At 38.4% G+C, this 17,739-nt stretch overlaps 1 non-coding gene across 1 annotated transcript; it reads right to left on the reverse strand.

Moving 5' to 3' along the window:
• Nucleotides 1-217: 217 nt before the first annotated feature.
• On the reverse strand, nucleotides 218-324 carry LOC127552735 (U6 spliceosomal RNA). Its single transcript, XR_007951570.1, has one exon. It is a non-coding gene; the product is annotated as a U6 spliceosomal RNA (small nuclear RNA).
• Between the last annotated feature and the right edge of the window lie 17,415 nt (nucleotides 325-17,739).

Raw genomic sequence — 17,739 nt, forward strand, 5'->3', positions numbered from 1 at the left:
CAGTGTCCCCACTACAGCCCACATTTCCAGTGGGGTCAATGAAAGAAGTCAATACAGGAATGGCAAAAATTGAGTAAAACAAATATTGGTCCTGCCACATTGATTGTTTTTATTTTTTTTTATTAAATTTAATTTTATTTAATAATAACTTTGTATTGACAGAATCCATGCCAGGATAATTTTTACACAACATTATCCCTTGCAATCACTTAAGTTCAAAAATATGGAACGCTTCACGAATTTGCGTGTCATCCTTGCGCAGGGGCCATGCTAATCTTCTCTGTATCGTTCCAATTTTAGTATATGTGCTGCCGAAGCGAGCACACATTGATTGTTTTTAAAAATTGATTTAGTAGAGTAAAACACTTTCTTAAAGACTTTCCTCCAATGAAGTGTTTCCTATGTATATGTTAAGATCATACAATATCCCTCAAAAGATGTGATAGCAAAAGTAACTCTTTAGAAGCCTTCTGATTATCACTGTTTAAGTAGGGCAATAAATGTTTGATAAGGCTATTTGCATTATCATAAAGGATTCTAACAGAGTCTAAATGGAAGAGGGATTTCTTCTAGATGGAGAAGAGTCAGATGTCCCCTTTCACTAATAACATTGTGCTGGTTGCATTGAGCCTGCCAATATTACAAAGTCTCCTGAATGGCATCCCTCATCACTCAAAAAAAGTTGGCATAATTAGCATAACACAGTTAAAAAAGAGCAACGGATTAAGAGTAAGACAATCTGGATTCAAATTTATCTCTGGTTTACTTTCTTTTTCTGACTTTAGGTTACAATTTCTTTACCTAGAAAATGAAGGAATGGGACTAGTTTGTAGCTTTCGTTTCTAAATCCTTGCTCTACTAATCCACATAGAAAAAAAAAACAGTGGATAAAGCAAGTCTATTGTTCAAACTATACTATGCAGTTTTATGGACAGCCCACAGGACTGATTCTTTAGCACATATATCTGGGTCCAGAATTGAATAGGAGAAAACAAATGGATTGGATCATATTTGGGAAATTGTGCGGCACTTTCAATGACCCCAAGCTTCTCCCTGAAACAAAGGCCCATCTTTTTTCACACTAGTTTTCTTCCAGTTGCTGCAAAACATGGAATGTCACAGTATCCATTGAATTAAAATTGCAGGTCACCCAAAAGGCAATAGGAAGACACATGGTGGATGTGAGTCAATTGCAGCAAGTTACCAACAAAAGAGCATATAGGAGAAATGCCATAAAAGACATTATTTGAGAAAATGCAATCCTGGACTTGGAAAAAAAAGAAGAAAAGCGATAGTAGCTGCATAGTGGTCATCTGGTGAAGTGACAAGATTACTGGGCTTGGAGTCAGAAGACCTGGGTTCAAATAACAGCTCTGCTTCTGTGTGACCTTAGGCAAATCACTTAATCTGCTTGGACATATATTTCCTCTGATGCAAAAAGTAAAATAAAAATGGGTATTTGGACTAAATGACCTTCAAAGTCCCTTTATCTCTAAAACTGTGAAACATGTAGAGTTGGATAGGTCGGACAATCATGGTGTATAGTATGAGGGGTAACAGGTAAATTGTTACTCTGTTGGTCAAGAGATCCAGAGGAAGGCTAATAACAAGTTGGATGGATGCCCAAATCACCCCCCAACCAAGATTAACAAGAAGCTATTCATGGGTGAGAGTCACATTAGATAAGAGGGTTGTGATTCCCCTGGTGCTTGCCAACTACCTTGCTAAAGTCTTCATTCCTTTTTTATTTTTGTTTGTTTTGTTTTGTTTTAATTTTTTTCTGAAGTCTTAATTCTAATAGACTTGTGATGGAAAGATCTATGAACCTCCAGGGAGAGAACTATGGAGACAAAATATGGACCTAAGCATAGTATTTTCACTTTTTTGATCTTATGGTTCACTTTTTTCTTTCTTGTGTTTTTTCTTCTTTTAACCTGATTTTTCTTGTGCTGCATGACAAATATGGAAATATGTTTAGAAGAATTGTACATTTTAAACCTTTATTGGATTATTTGGTGTCTAAGGAAGGGGAGAGGGGTAGATGAAGAAAATTTTAGAACCCAAGTTTTGCAAGGGAGAATGTAAAAAACTATTTTTGTATGTATATGGAATAATAAAAAGTATTTAAGAATAAAAATAAATAAAGCAAATGGAAAAATACACTGAAGCCTTGAAATACTTTTATATACAGCAAACAGAGGATGATAGCACAATCTACAATAATTTGGGGAGGGTGTAATACTCACTATAGCCAAGAACTCATTTATTCTCATAGTGTCAACCATGCCCTTTTCTAAGTTAGTAACTTTTCTAGGTCAGTAACTCCCAAATGTCCATATTTGGCTTCAGTCTTTCAGCTGTACTTAAACTATTGCAATATTCTTTTATATCAAATCGCTCCATCCAATCCATTCTGTACACACTTGCCACAGCAGGTCCCCCAAATATAATTCTGATCACATTGTCTACTATGTCAAGTGTAAATTCTGCTGGTTTCAGAAACCCTTCATGAATTGAAAACTCTTCCATGCTTTTGATCAATCTAGTCTCTCAGGAACTTCTATTCCATTCTATTATACACTTATTATATGCCTAACTATTTATCTAGCTACCTAATTAGTACCCATTTAATTTATATAGCACTTTAAAGTTTTCACAGAACTTGCTATGCACTATCACATTTGATTCTCACAATAACAGTAACAGTAATGGGATTATTCCCATTTTACAGATGAAGAAACTGAAATCCAGAGAGGTGAAGTGATTTTCTGAGTGACACAGTTTATAAAAATCTGATGTGAGATTCTATGCCAGGTCTTCCTAACTCCAAGTGCAGCATTCTATCCAATACATCATCTCTCATTGAAGTATTAAACACTGTTTAGACTAGAGCAGTGGTTTGCAAAGTATGTTCCTCAGACTCTTGAAGGTCCCCAAGACCCCTCCAAAGGCTGCAAGGTTAAAACTATTTTTTGTAATAATATTAAGATGTTATTTATCTTTTTCACTCCCCTTCTTTTATGAGTATACAATGGCACTTTCCAGAAACTACATAACTTTCAAATTAAAGATTTGGCTGAAAAAAAATGAAGACTGAGTTAATATCTTGTCTGGAAAATTATGCTTTTACTTTATGAATGGATGAATTGACAGCCATGGTTAGACTTGATGTTTTGCTTGAATTCCTCCAGTATCAGCCCTAGCTAAATCACTGAATATCTTTTAAGCGAATGCTTGGCAACAAAGGCAAGTAGTGCTGAAATAAAGTGAAGAATAATTTTTTTTGGAATCTTGTCACTTATGCTGGAACAACTGTGTCGACAGCTACTCTAATAATGCAAAAGCAATGATGGATAAACAACTTAATGCTCTAGCACAGATCAAGGCTAGTGGTACTAACTGTAACTTTAGTCATTATAGTCTTCACTGCCATTAATTTTCAGTTTAAAAAAAGAAAAGTTCCAGTTTTATTTATGAATGTCCTTGATGAAATGATACAAATTATTAATTTTATTAAATTCTAATGCTCTAGTACATGACTTTTTGATATTCTGTGGAACAAATTGGGAAGAATGCATAAATCACTTCTATTTCATACTAAAATGTTTTTAGCCATCTTTAAGGAAAGCATTTGGACAATTGAGTTGTGAACTAACTAGCCATTTTTTTTTCGTAAAACATTGTAACTGACAAACTATGGCTACTTAGACTAAGGTATCTGGCAGGCATTTTCTCCAAAATGAACCAAGTGAGGCTGTCTCTTCATTCCATGAACAACTGACAGTATTTGTTGCCAATGAAAGAAATTTGAGCTTTCAAGTGAAAATTGGAATTTAGGAAAACATGTATCTGCTACTATGAGCTTGACAGTTCCCCAAAAAAGATTTTTCTGATGAGATCAGGGGTGATGTTAATGAGTTTTTTATATTATATAATGAAATGTGTTAACATTTGGAAGATCTGCATAAGTGGACCAATATTTTCCAAGTGACCAATGCATAATGTTATAAAAATCATTCATGGGTAAAAGATCCATTCAAAATACAAAATAGACTAATGGATTTTAATGTAACAACGAGTTCATTGATATGATTTCAGCTTTCACATTGCAGCTAACCTTTAAAAAATTAACACTTGTCGAGTTTTGGTGTAGTATCAAAGAAGAATATCCACAATTATCTGAAAATGCTATCAAAATACTCTTCCCTTTTCCAACTACATATCACTTTGAGGCCAGATTTTCTTCATATACTTCAACCAAAACAACATATCACAACAGATTGAATGCAGAAGCAGATATGAGAATCCAGCTGTCTTCTATTAAGCTAGACATTAAAGAAGAGTGGCAAAAATGTGAAACAATGCCACTTTTCTCACTAATTTTTTTCTGTTTTGGAAAATGTAATTGTTTTTCATTAAAACTATGTCATTTATTTTAACATGTAATGAATTTATTAGCTATTTTTAAATGAATTAGTGAATATTTTAAAAACAGTTTTAATTTTGAATATGGTAAATATCAATAGATTTAACAATGTAAATAAAAGGTTTTTGGTATCCTTAGTAAGTTTTAAGACTGTGAAGGGATTTTGAGACCAAAAAGTTTGAGAATGATGACCTAGAGAAAACAAGTCCCAGAAAGGGTTTGAAAAAGAGGGAAATAGTCACTGTATTCAAATATTTGAAGGATTGTCATGTGCAACAGAGGTCAGATTTGGTCCCAGAGGGCAGAACTAAGGACAATTGGGGGAAACTGTCAAAACACATTTGTCTTAATGAAAAGAAAGACTTTCTATCTCATGGAACTGTCCAAAAGTGGAATTGGCTGCCTTCAGTGGTAATGAGTTCCTCATCTTTGAAAGTCCTCAAATAGAGTCTAGATTGGATTTTCCAGGGGTTTTCTATGCAGGGATTAGATTTGGTAACTTTTGAAGCCCCTTCCAGTAATAAGATTCTGAAACCTACGTTAATTCTAGTTCCTGGGAGTCTGGGCTCTCTAAATTAGGATGGGGATGATGAAGGGACCTGCAAGAGAAGACAAAGCAATAGAGGGAAACTGAGGGCTACAGTCATGGGCAGGGGAAGGACAGAGTGGAATCCTGATGACCCCAGCACCAAGAAGAAGATGCTAGATTGCCCCAAAAAGGTTTATAGATCTCCATGCTGGTCAATGAGAGTGTGCTTAGAGGGATGGGTGACAAATTGTGCAATTATTGAGTGAGGAGCATTTTCCTTTGTCTCCACATATGTTTTTCCCTTATGTTTCTGTCTCATCTATGACCAGGAGAAGTATAGGAGATTCTTTGGGATAGATAATAAATCAATTATTTCTTTCCACAATAGTATTTTATTTTTCAAATACATATAAAACATTGTTTTCAATATTCATTTTTATAAGATTTTGTGTTCCAATTTTTTTTCTCCCTTTGCTCCTTTCCTTCCCCTTCCTCAAGACAACAAATCTGATATAGGTTATACATGTTAAATATTTTTAAACTTATTTTCATATTTGTAACATTGTACAAGAAAAATCAGGCCAAAGGGGAACAAATATGAGAAAGAAAAAGCAAACGATAAAAAAGGTGAAAATACTATGCTTTGATCCATACCCAATCTTCATAATTCTTTCTCTAGATGCAGATGACATTTTTCATCCCAAGTCTAAATAAATCCATTATTACATTTTCTTTTAGTTATCTTCTTAGGTCAATTAACTGCTTGTTATTAATTTATAAGTCTTATATAGTCTAGTAATAAAGCTGAATTCGATCAGGACTGAGCCTGTAATTTGCATAATTGATTACTCAAAACAGACACACTAACCCTGGGAAAAGTAGGAAAGGGCTTCAGAGTCTGATATTTCAAAGATCCTAGATTATAATTGCTTCATTAGGTCTAACAGGGCGAATACAATCAATGTACAAACATACACTATAAAAGAATTCTTGTAGAACAAGAAAGAACTAGATAAAATCCCTCTCCTGTCTACCAAATTCTTGAAGCCCATCTCAAGGCTCACATCTTCTAGGAAGACTTCCTTGGCTAAGCTACCTCGATCTCTCCCTTCTTCCATTGCTACAGATTTATGTTTGCACTTTACCACTTAGCCATTGCTTGTACTGTTACCTATTTTTCTGTTTTATATATAGGGCTTTTCTCACCCACTAGGATTGTGGACCTCTTTGTCCTGACACCTATTTACCTCTATTGAGACCAACACAGGACGATATATAGTAGATATTTTATAAATATCAGTTAGTTAATTAACTAAAGTTCTCATTCCAAACCCTAGAACCTGTGATGTTAAAGTTAAAAGGGATCTTAGAACCTAGAATGTTAGTAAAATGAAATTTCAGAGCTGGAAGGATTCTTAGGGATCATTTAATCCAAATCCTTCATATTTAAAGGTGAGGAAATTGTGGGCCAGAGATGGAATGTGATTTATCCAAGGCCTTCCAGCAACATAGTGGCAAAGGGGGGCCTAGAATCTCAGGAATCAGGAAGTAGAAGCCAGTTTTCTGGGCCTCCTATACTACCCTGAACATATAGTAAAGAAAGAGTAAAGAGTAATATGTAAAGAACATATTAAAGACTTTTCATCATTTTGGACAAGTTCAAGTCTATGTGACCTTCAGCAAGGTACCTCAACTCAAGTTTTCTCTTCCATGAAATGAACAATATAAAACAGTGCCACCTTCACATAGGGCATTGTGAAGAAAGCATTTGTAAACTTTAAAGTTATAGTTTTTATGATTTGTTGTTTTTTAAGTACTAAAACTTTTATTATGTTGAACAGTTTGATGGAATTATTTTTTTTGGTTTTTATTTTATTTAAAATAATATGTTTTTATTTTCACAATACATGCAAAGATAGTTTTCAACATTCACGCTTGCAAAACATTGTGCTCCAAATTTTTTCTCCCTCTTTTCCCCCATCCCTTCCCTTAGACAGCAAGTAATCCAATATATGTTAAACATATGCAATTCTTCTATATATATATATGACAGTAGTAATGATGTTGATGATGATGATGATGATGGTACCACACTATGCTGCTGGCAATATTTTGCAAAAGTTAGGGACTCGGGTACTAAACTTGTATTTTTTTTTCTACAGCAATCTCTAGGTTCTGCCTCGTAGGATGTGGAAATGGAAATGAGAGAAACTAAGATATGGGGAACAGCAATGAGACCAGTCCAGAGGCAAGTTCTAGCTTTTCTGGTCCCCATGGGCCAAGTCACACAGCCTAAGGAGAGGTCATTTCTGAGGGGGTATAAAAGATCAGTGGGCTCTAATAGATGGTATTAAGCCCTTTCATAAGTATTAGCCCGGATAAGCATTCCCTGGGCCATAAGCATGGATATCATCAATCCTTCTCCTCAACTTCCATTTCCTTGTGGTTGTGAATTCTTTCACATAATAAACTCCTGGTGTGGAAATTTCCTCTGCCAATGCAGTCCATCTGTAACTTTTTAATATCAGGCTGTCTGAGAAATCTCTCTACTGGGCACATGCCTTAGGAAAGACAGGGACATAGGCAAAGATAGAACATATCAAAATATTTGAAGCAGTCCTATTAGTGGTAGTGAAGAACTAGACAGAGAACAAGTGTCCATCAATTGACAAAAGGTTGAATTGCAGAAAAAATCCAATAGGACCATATGCATAATACAATATCAATGAAAAGAACACTTTAAGGAAACTGGATGTTTAGCAAGTGAATGTCTCAGAGAACATCTAATGAAATGTGATTGTTCCCCAATCTCTAACAGAAGAGGCAGTTGGGGAAAGGAGGGGGAAGGAGAGAGGGCTAGGAAAAGACTCTTAGAAATGGTGATAATATCAGAAAAAGGGTAATCAGGGACTGAGTATCGGAGTTCAGCCAGACAAGTAATCTCAAGGACAAGGAGCCCACGAGAGCTTAGGACTTTGTATTGTGAGATAGAGATAAAAGAACTTTAGACTGGAGGATAAGAAGAAAGAACCTGAGTGGCTCTCAGAGGAGCCCTGGTGTTCTAGGAAGCTAATTGCCACTAGGAGCAAATACAAAATTCTCGGTTTGGTATTCAAAGGCCTTCATACTTAGTCCTCTCCAACCTTTCCAGACTTCTGATACCTCCCCCTACAACCTGTCCACTTCTGCTCTTGTCTTCTGACTATTCCACAAACAAAATACTTCCTTTTGGCTTTGGGAATTTTCTCTGGCTATCTACCACCTACTGATATCTCTAGCTTCTTTTAAGGTCCAGCTAAAATCCTACTTTCTACAGGAAGCCTTCCCTCATCCCTCTTAATTACACAAAATAGTCTTCCAAATCCCATATTCCCCAAAGCTGTAGGGAAAGGACAAGTCCCCACTTCAGGGCCCACAGAGCAAAGCCATGCACAGGGTCTGAGAGTGTTAAAATTGGAGATCTTGGACACTTAGAGATCATCTAATCCAATCCCTTCATTTAACACATATGGAAGCTGAGACCCAGTTAAATGACATTCCTGAAGTCTGTATATCTGGTGAGTTACAGGATTCAAACCCGGATTTCATAGGATCATAGACCTAGAACTTGTATGGACTTCAGAGGCCATGTAATCTCACCCTTCACTTTATGGATAAAGAAACTGAGTTCTTATGTCCCAAAGCTATCAAACTGTTCATATCCTTTTATTCAACAGTGTCTCTATTGGGTTTGTATCTCAAAGAGATCATAAAAGAGGAAAAAGGACCCACATATGCAAAAATGTTTGTGGCAGCCCTCTTTGTAGTGGCTAGAAACTGGAAACTGAGTGGATGCTCATCAGTTGGAAAATGGCTGAATAAATTGTGGTTACACAATTACATATGAATGTAATGGAATATTATTGCTCTGAAAGAAACGACCAGCAGGATAATTTCAGAAAAGCCTGGAAAGACTCACATGAACTGATTCTGAGTGAGCAAAACTAGGAAAACATTGTGCACAGTAACAGCAAGATTATGTGATAACCAGATGTGATGGATGTGGCTCTTTTCAATTATGAGATGATTCAAGTTAATTCCAATAGACTTGTGATAGAGAGAGCCATCCACATCCAGAGAAAGAACTGTGGGATTGAATGCGGATCAAAGCATAATATTTTCATCTTTCTGTTGTTGTTGTTGTTTACTTGTCTTTTTTCTTCCTCGTGGGTTTTTTTCCTTTTGACCTGATTTTTTTTTGCATAGCATGATGAGTATTGAAATATGTTTAGAAGAAGGGAATATGTTTAACCTATATCAAATTGCTTGCTGTCTAGAGGGTGGGGGAAGAGGGAGAGAGAAAAATTTGGAACACAAAATTTTGCAAAAGTGAATATTGAAAACTATCTTTGCATGTATTTGGAAAAATAAAAGGCTATTTTTAAAAAAGAAAGAAACAATTCTGAGGAGGTTAACTTTCATACCCAAGTTCACACAAGTAATGTGAACCCCCAAACTCTGATTTCAGAATCAGATTTCTGCACTACTCCACACTACTTTATACTACCCATTCCTAACCTTTCCTAAACCTCCTAGAGGGTTAAAGAGAGAGGGAAGATGACTCAATAAGTTCAATTTGAAGAAACAATATATCCCAGTGTCCTGAAGCAGGGTAAGAGTTGGGAAGAGAGTTTTGGGTCATCAAAAAAGGGTAGAGAGAATATTAATGAGTGGAAAAAGGAGAGGGGAAAGATGAGGAAGTTAGGAGGAAGGGAGTTGGGGGCCAGGGAGAGAGGTGGAGTTGGGGAGTAAGAATGGTGGCGAGGAGGGGGAGGGAGAACAGTGGAATTGCAGCTGGTCCTTTCTGCTTCTTTGGGGTGGAGAGAAGGGAAACTTTGCTAGAATTATCTCACATGTCACAGCCACTGCCCCCATCATTTAGCACCAGCTCGGGGCAATGCTCTAAAATATGGGCGATAATAGCAGGTCTGTCAGTCACTGTGGGGCTCTCTGAGCCCCCTTAACTGCCTGAAACTGGACCCCGCGCTGCTGCAAAGCTGCCGAGAACACATTGACAAAACGGCCAATTTTCTGTCATTTCCCTGCCTGTCTGTCAGCACTGGAGGCCCCAGATAAGACTAACCTGACCCTGGCCCGCCCAGGGCTCCCCACCCAGTTGCCCAACAGAAGGGTTTTTCAGCCCTTCCACCCCACCCCCAAATGCCTTGAGGAATCAGACGTGGAATTGAGAGCCTAAGAGGCTCAGTACCCCAGGCTTAGGTCAGAGGAGGGGGAAGGAGGCACCCGATGACAGAATGAGGGCCTCAGGCCAGAGGGGGAAGGAAGAGACTGGTCATGAGCCACTCCTTCTGTCTGGGATGGACAAGCAAACTCTCCCCTCCCAAATTCAGTTTGTTTTCCTATATATGTGTGTGAGGGAAGTCTATATCTCTCCCTTTGTGGGTCACTGTACCCCTTTCAGCATCACCATCTTGCCTTCTATCCAATGGCACTCTCTTTGCCCATCTCTTTCTATCTCCATCTCCTCTCCTCTTCTACAAGAGAAACTTTGATCCCCAAGAGAGAATTCTTGCCCCACAGAAAGTCCCTAAAATCTTAAGCTGAATTAGAGAGAGACAGTATCTAGAATAAAGTGGCAATCACTGTTCTCTGGTTAGATCACACTTGGAATATTGTGTTTAGTTTGAAATACCAAATTTTAGGGAGGACATTGACAAGGTAGAAAGAAGGAAAACCAGAATGGTAGAAAGACAAGAACCGCGTTATAGGAAGATTATGTATAAAGGAACCAGGACTGGTTAGCCCAATGAAGAAAAGACTGAAGAGAGGTGATCACTTGTCAAATGGGAGCAGGATTAGGTCTTCTCGATCCCCTCAAAAGCAGAACTAGAATCAAGGAATGGAATTTAGAGGAACAGATTTTGACTCAATTATGAAAAGGAAACTTACTAAACAATTAAGAGCTAACCCCAAATGAAATGGGTTTCCTCTGAAGATAGTGTCCTCTCTTTCACTGGAAGTCTTCAATAAAGGCTGGATGCCCACAGATATGAGTTGAATTAGATGCCTTCTAGGAACCAAAAAATTCTGAGCTCTGAGATTTTTTGATTTCAGAGAAAGGACCATGGAGAGACCCTGACCTACACAGAGGTGCTGACCTTGCAGGGAGGTCTTCAGTTTAGAGGTCCCTTCATCCCACTGAGTATCTCCATGAGGTAGAGAGGTCCCTCATCCTCCCCTGCCCCTGTCCCCCATCATGGCTGGCCCCTGCTCTAGGGTAAGGGATGCGGGTAAGGGGGGGGGAAGATAGGAAGGAGGGGGATGCCTGACCCAGCCATTGCCCCAGGGCTGTCCCATGATCACTGATTCCCCTTTCATGCAGGATTTTTACGATCGATCTCATATCCAGCACAATTAGATTTATTGCTCCTGCATCTTATGAAATTACCCAGATGTTGCTGTTCGGCTCCCTCCGCTCCTCTCCAGGACAGTAAAAAGCAATAAGGTTCTTGCAGATTTCGACAGCAGGCAATTCAATAAAAAGCCATGTATATTTTATAAGCACAATAAAGACAAGTCTGTGGCTGCCTCGTAAATGTTTGTTTGCCCCCCCAACCCCATTTCCCCATTCTGCTCCCCTTCCTTTCTCCCTCCATACCTTCCCCCTTCATTTCCCCCCTGCTTTCCCACTCTCATTCTCTGAGTGCACCCCTCCCAGCCTCAACCCTGGGCTTCCCTCTCTGTTTCCTGCCCCCTCTATTCAGGACAGGGCAGGGTAGGGCAGAACAGGACAGGGGCTATGTCGATCAGTCCTCCCCCCAGCCATCATGTCACACACTCTGGGGAGTGACAATGAGATTTATCCTTTTTCTGATTCATTATTTAAGTTTGACTCCAGGGACCTTGCAGTGGGGACTGTTTAAAATTTAAAGGTGTTGGCGGAACTCAATACTTCCTTGCTCTTGATTTGCACTATAAAATTTTATATGTGTTTTTGTTACCCTGTAAAAACTTTTCTATCTTATCATTGTGACTTTTCTTTTTATAGGCAAACCATCAATATCTAATAGGAGAGGGAGTAAAACGCCCTACATTTTCCCTGCTGCTAGGATGAAGGGGCAAACCAAGCTTCCCCACTCTGGGCCACCCCACTCTCATCCAATTCTGTTAGGAATGGCACAAAGTCCTGAATAATGTTGATCCTAAATGGCTCACCCAAACCCAGATGAAACATCCACCCACTCAGAATCCACAATCAAAAACGGAACACAGAATGTGGTTAGCCAGAAGGACCATAGAATGTGAGAACTAGAAAGGACCTTAGAACATAGAATGCGCAAGCTAGAAGGAAACTTACAACTTACAATGTTAGAGATATAAGGGAATCAGAATAGAGAATGCAGTAGAGCCAGAAGGAATCTTAGAACCTAGAATCTTAGAAGTATAAAGGAAATCAGAACATAGAATGTGAGCTATTCAAAAGGAACTTTGGAACCTAGAATGTGGTGGCTTCAGGGAAAGAAAGGATCTTAAAACATAGAATATTAGAATCAGAAGGACCTTAGAACATAGAAAGTTAGTCCTGGAAGGGACTTTAGGGATCACTTGATCCCATTCTGAACATTTTTCAGATGATAAAAGTGAGGTTCATGGAGGTTAGATGACTTCCTGAGAGATGCACAGGTAGTGAATTACAGAGTAGAATACAAACCCAGTCCATGTGATCCTAAATCTATCTCTGAAGAATATGCCTTTTTCTATAAAGTCATCCAGCTGTTAAGAATTGAGCTTCTGGTCACTGGTAGAGGAACCAAGACAGTTACAAAAAAATAAGATACTCTTATCCCCAGCCCAAATTTGTGGTGCCCAGGGAGTCTCAAGCCTGTTTTTGTTTTATTTTTTAAAATCAAATGAAGAAAACATAAAAAAAGTCCTATGTGTGAAGCATAGTATTCAATTTATATCACACATGCTCTTTGCCCTCATGGACTTAATATTATAGTGGCAACGTAAGCCAAATACCCAGGTTATACACAATATTACATGAAAATTCACAAGAAGGATTCAGACAAAGGTAAGGTCAGGTCCAAGGAGAAAGATATTGACTAAGCATATCAGGGAAGGCTTTCTGGAAATGTTTTTGAATTGATCTTTAAAAAATTGGGAGGAACAGGACAGCTAGATGGCACAGTGGATAGAAGGCTGAGCATGATGTCAGAAAGATTCATCTTCTTGAATTCAAATCTGACCTCAGACACTTTCTAGCTGTGTGACCCTGAGCAAGTCATTTAACCTTGTCTGCCTCAGTTTCCTCATCTCTAAAATGAGCTGGAGAAGGAAATTGCAAACCACTCTAATATCTTTGCCAAGAAAATCCCAAAAGGGGTCACACAGAGTCAGACATGACTGAAACAACTGAACTGTTAACAATAAGTCTGGAAAACAGAGTGTTGCTGGATGTTGGGAGGCCTTGAATATCCTGTCAAGGAGTTTACTTTTTTTTTTTTTAATAAAAAGTGGTAAGCTAGTTATGAGCAACAAATAAGATCATATGTGAAATTATAATTTAAAGTTACAAACACTGAGATCTGTTTAGTTGTTTTCAATCATGTCTGATTTTGTGACCCCTTTTGGTGTTTTTTTTGGTCAAAGATATTGGAGTGATTTGAAATTTCTTTCTCCATCTCATTTTAGAGATGAGAAAAATAAGGCAGACAAGGTTATGTGATTTGCTCAGGAGTGTCACACAGCTAGGAAGTAAAATTAGAACTCAGGAAAATGAGCCTTCCTGACTTTGGGACTAGCACACTATCAACAAAATTAATTAAAAAAATTAAAATAGTTTATATTGTTTTGATAGAATGTTTGGCACTCCTGACAAAATCAAATCTTCCATAATCACAAGTTTTAGAGTTAGAAGGGAACTTAGTAGCCTTGTAGATCAACATGTTCATTTTATAAAGGAAACCATGCCCCAGCAGGGTCAGTGATTTGCTGATGTTCCCCCAGGTGACAGAGCTGGGAGTCCACCCCAGGTTCTACGATCCAAGTCCAGTGCCCTTTCTGTTGCCCAATGCTACTTTCTGGAGTGCCCTGTTTTTCCCAGCACTTACTGGCACATTTATTGAATGACTACTTACTTTTCTGTCTCTTGTTCCAGTGTCACACAGAGTCAGGAATTTTTTTTCCCATCTTACCTGAATTCCTCCCTCTATAATTTATCTAATTCTCTTATTTGTTCCAGTGGTCTAAGTTTGTATGCTGTCTCCCAGCCGGGCGCTATCCACCACCTCAGGGATCTGGTCCTTCCCTGCCTCCCAGAAGACCTGGGTGGGGGGGAGGGGAAGGAAATGAATGACAGCCAGAACCATCTCCAGACCTTCCCCTCCCTGACACACCAGCCAGACTCTCAATTAAGCCACTGCCCAGCCACACTCCCTGTCCTCAGATAAGATAAGGAGCCACCTGCAGCCTGGTCAGCCCCCCAGTACCACATCATCAGCTGCAGCCTTTTATCTGGGCTGACTGAGCAACTCTCCCCCAGAGGGGCCAAGCTCCCACCCCAGGCCTTCTTATTGTCTCAGTGACAATGGCTGAGCTCCAGCTGCCCCCTTCCCATCTCCATCCCCCATCAAGTTGACAAGCAGCCCAGGTGGCGGGACAAGAACCCTGCCAAACTCACCCTCCCAATGAAAGACTACTTGGGGAAGTGGGGGATGGAAGGGCTATCTCTCATTTTCCCCCTCTGAGCTGAGGTTCTGCTTGAATTAGGGCTGGGACTGATGCTAAGGCTAGGGCAAGGAGCTGAAGAAGTGAAAAACTGAGAAGTTCTAGGACTTTTTCAGGGAGTGTATGAGAGGATTGGGTAGAGGAAGAGTTAGCCAGACAATCTCTCCTTCGGCTTTCTTAGGAGAGATTAGTTCTGGCCTGCTGTGACCCAGAGGACTGTCCTCTGGCTTTGAGTCATTTAATAGGACCCTCAGCTACTCATAATCCTTAGCCTCCCCAACGTCAGCCCCTCGCCTTCTTCAGCTCCTCAGATCCTCTTCACCCTCTCGGGCCCCCTCAGCCTCTCTGCCCTTCAGCTCCTCAGCCTTTTTGACCTCACTGTGTCTCCTAAGATCCCCCAGAAAAAGGAAGTCTCTTCCCTTGTAATTTCCTATTTATACTTGTTATTTCATTTGTTCATTCATTCCTATCCTCAGGGAAGGACAGGAGAGAAAGGGAGATGAAGCTCCTTTGGAGACAAGAAAGAGTACAGGATGAATGGTAAATGAGTTCTCTTCCACTGTCTGGAGTTAGGAGTACATGACCATGCTACCTGAAAACTAAACTCTGGGAATTAGGCACTTCTCATCCCCCTCCCCCCAAACCTTGACACACAGGTTGGAAGCTGATCCAGTACAACCTGTAGCAAAGTGACTGATATCTTTTATAATTCAAAAAATCCTCCATCAGCTGCTTGGGAACTGAGTATAACTGGAGACAATTTTTTTCTTGACAATGACTGTAATCATCATGAAGGTCACAGCCCAATCAAGGTTTTTAGAAAGCCTCCATTCTTACTCTGAATGTTCTCTAGTACCTGCCTGTGTCCAGTGAAGTTTAATCTTTATTACATAGCCTTACACACTACAAAATAAACATACACATAATGTCATACACATGAAGAGATTTCTAAGGTCAACCCTAAAATAAGGATTATATTACCTATTCAACAACCACCACCACAAACAAGTTCAGTCTTTTCTTGAAGTCCTATAAAGAGAGAGAATCCAACTGTTTATAGCCTAACCCCTCTCACTTAAGAAGTTTTTCCTTAGATTAATTGTAAATTTTCCTTTTTGCAAGTTTCCCTCATTAATTTCCTTTTGAGCCAAGCTGAATATATCCAAAAGCTTAAAGGCACTTTATTATTTTCCTCCCTCCAAAAAAATGCTCCCCAATGCTAATATCCCCAGTTTCTTCAGTTGATATCTCTATGACATGTTCTCCAGCTTTCATCATGCTACTTTCTCTCTTTTAGACACAATCTACTTTTTTCCTAAAATGTTCTCAGACCAAAAGACAAAGATGTGTCTGTCCTTCCTCTGAACTTCTGTGGCCCAAACGTATAAAAAGACAGGCATCATGATAGACATGGTGCAGTCTTGATTTTCCCATTTCCAGGTACCGAGAAATCTGTCTTGAGTTCATTGATTGTTTCTTCTTGTATTTGAGGGAAAAGAGTCAGTTGTAAGGGGAAAAGCTTTGGAGCTTATGAACATGGGTCTCAGAATATGTTCAAAGAATTTTATTATTTTTAGTATTTTCTTTTTTCCAGTTACATATAGAGATAATTTTTAACATTCATTTTTAAAAATTGAGTTCCAAATTTTCTTCTCCCTCTCCCTCACTTCCTTATTCCCTGAGATAGTAAGCAACTTGATATAGGTTATACATATTCAATCATGCAAAACATATTACCCTATTAGTCATGTTGTGAAAGAAGACACAGATTCAAAGGAAAAAAAAACAGGTAAAAATACAGAAAATGAAAAATTGCATACTTGATCTGCATTCAGACTACATCAGTTCTTTCTCTGGAGATGGACAGCATTTTTCATCATAAATCCTTTGGAACTGTATTAAATCATTGTTTTGCTGAGAGTAGCCAAATCATTCACAATTAATCATTGTACAGTATTGCTATTACTATGTACAATGTCTCCTGTTTCTGCTCACTTCACTTTGCATCAGTATATGTCTTTCCAGTCTGAAATCTGCCTGGTCATCATTTCTTATAGGACAGTAATATTCCAGTACAATCATATATCACAAATTGTTTAGCCATTACCCAGTTGATGGACATTACTCTTCAATTTCCAGTTCTTTGCCACCACAAAAAGAGCTGCTATTAATATTTTTGTGCAAGTGGGTTCTTCCCTCCACTTGTAAAAAATCTCTTTGTGACAGAGATCTAGGAGTGGTACTGCTGGATCAAAGGGTATGCACAGTTTTATAGCTCTTTGAGCACAGTTCCAAATTGCTTTTCAGAATGATTGCATCTGTTTACAACTCTACCAACAGTATATTAGTATCACAATTTTTCCACATTCCCTCCAAAATTTATTGTTTTCCTTTTCTGTCACATGATCCAATCTGTTAGGCATGAAGTGGTACCTTAGAATGGTTTTAATTAGCATTTCTCTAATCAATCACTATTTAGAGCAATTTTTCATATAATTATAGAGAATTTAGATTTCTTCATCTAAAAAATGCCTGTTCATATCTTTTGACCATTTAGCAATTGTCAAGTGACTTGTATTCTTATAAATTTAACTCAGTTCTCTATATATTTGAGAAATGAGAGTTTTATTGGAAATACTTGCTGTAAAAATTGTTTTCCAGATTTCTGCTTCCTTTCTAATCTTTGTTGCATTGATTTTATGTGTGTAAAACCTTTTAAAAATTTAATGTAATCAAAATTCTCCATTTTGCATCTCATGACGTTCTTTATCTCTTGTTTAGTCATAAATTGTTCCCTTTTCCATAGATCTGATAATAAACTATTCCTTGCTCTTCTAATTTACTTATGGTATCATCCTTTATAATTAAATCATACACTTATTTTGATCTTATTTTGGTTTATGGTTTAAAATATTGGTCAATACCTAGTTTCTGCCACACTGTTTTCATTTTCCCCGAAGTTTTTGTCAACTAGTGAATTCTTTTTCCAAAACCTGGGCTCTTTGGATTTATCAAACACTAGAATATATGGTCATTCACTACTGAGTCTTGTGTA

Source organism: Antechinus flavipes, chromosome 2, assembly GCF_016432865.1.
Source record: "Antechinus flavipes isolate AdamAnt ecotype Samford, QLD, Australia chromosome 2, AdamAnt_v2, whole genome shotgun sequence".
Taxonomy (NCBI): Eukaryota; Metazoa; Chordata; class Mammalia; order Dasyuromorphia; family Dasyuridae; genus Antechinus; species Antechinus flavipes.